We start from the raw sequence: 280 nt of genomic DNA, 5'->3' as shown, positions 1-280 counted from the left end.
CGTACAAATACATATACGCATGCATACACGTTCACACATATACACGTACATACACCCTCTCACTTTGACTCACTTCTCATTACAGGTCTATGTTTTAATATTTACGATTATTATTTGCAGTAATGTCTAAACGAACACATATTATATCTCGATAACGTCGTTCTTATTTATCATCCCGTGCCACACATTTTTACACCCCCCCTTCACCCTCCAGCAGGTCCACATCGTCTGTATAAGAATATACCAATCCCCCTCCCGCCCCCCATACGTTCAAAATACC

This window comes from Mycetomoellerius zeteki, unplaced genomic scaffold (assembly GCF_001594055.1).
Source record: "Mycetomoellerius zeteki isolate Tzet28-1 unplaced genomic scaffold, Tzet1.0 scaffold430, whole genome shotgun sequence".
NCBI classification, from domain to species: domain Eukaryota; kingdom Metazoa; phylum Arthropoda; class Insecta; order Hymenoptera; family Formicidae; genus Mycetomoellerius; species Mycetomoellerius zeteki.
This window is presented reverse-complemented; position numbering follows the sequence as displayed.